Below are 1394 nucleotides of genomic sequence, written 5' to 3'. Positions count from 1 at the left end.
TCCATGATCCTACGGCTATTCATGGTACTGTATCCCATATATGATAGTATAAGACCTCTGCTTGTTGTCAGTGAAGGAAACCATCCATTTCTGCATCCATCACCATATAGCCTCAGCCTTAAAGGGCAACAACATTTTCTTTAAAATCAACTGGTGTCAGAAAGTGCCAGAGATTTTAAACTTACTTCTATTAGAAAATCTCTAGTTTTCCAGTATTTATCAGCAGCTGTATGTCCTGCATATCTCTATGTCTATGACAGAAAGCAGCTGATAAGTACTGGAAGACTTGAGATTTTTTAATAGAAGTAAATTACAAATCTCTTTTTTACACAAGTGGATTTAAAAGGATAAAATGTTCATTTACATAGGAAGCAGCATTATCCCAATTACTATAATAATAGACAGTAGGTATAGGAGCCCCCCGGCTGGTTATATAGGGGGCAGCCTTATCCCAGTTACTATAATAATAGACAGTAGGTATAGGAGCCCCCCGGCCGGTTATATGGGGGGGGGGGGGGGGCAGCCTTATCCCAGTTACTATAATAATATACAGTAGGTGTAGGAGCCCCCGGCTGGTTATATGGGGGGGGGGGGGCAGCCTTATCTCAGTTACTATAATAATAGACAGTAGGTGTAGGAACCCCCCGGCTGGTTATATGGGGGGGGGGGGGGGCAGCCTAATCCCAGTTACTATAATAATATACAGTAGGTGTAGGAGCCCCCCGGCTGGTTATATAGGGGGCAGCCTAATCCCAGTTACTATAATAATATACAGTAGGTGTAGGAGCCCCCCGGCTGGTTATATAGGGGGCAGCCTAATCCCAGTTACTATAATAATATACAGTAGGTGTAGGAGCCCCCCGGCTGGTTATATAGGGGGCAGCCTAATCCCAGTTACTATAATAATAGACAGTAGGTGTAGGAGACCCCCGGCTGGTTATATAGGGGGCAGCCTAATCCCAGTTACTATAATAATAGACAGTAGGTATAGGAGCCCCCCGGCTGGTTATATGGGGGGGGGGGGCAGCCTAATCCCAGTTACTATAATAATAGACAGTAGGTATAGGAGCCCCCCGGCTGGTTATATGGGGGGGGGGGGGCAGCCTAATCCCAGTTACTATAATAATATACAGTAGGTGTAGGAGCCCCCCGGCTGGTTATATAGGGGGGCAGCCTAATCCCAGTTACTATAATAATAGACAGTAGGTGTAGGAACCCCCCGGCTGGTTATATGGGGGGGGGCAGCCTAATCCCAGTTACTATAATAATATACAGTAGGTGTAGGAGCCCCCCGGCTGGTTATATAGGGGGCAGCCTAATCCCAGTTACTATAATAATAGACAGTAGGTATAGGAGACCCCCGGCCGGTTATATAGGGGGGGGGGGGGGGCAGC

The sequence above is a fragment of the Dendropsophus ebraccatus genome, chromosome 7 (assembly GCF_027789765.1).
Source record: "Dendropsophus ebraccatus isolate aDenEbr1 chromosome 7, aDenEbr1.pat, whole genome shotgun sequence".
NCBI lineage: Eukaryota > Metazoa > Chordata > Amphibia > Anura > Hylidae > Dendropsophus > Dendropsophus ebraccatus.
Note: the sequence above shows the minus strand (reverse complement) of the source record.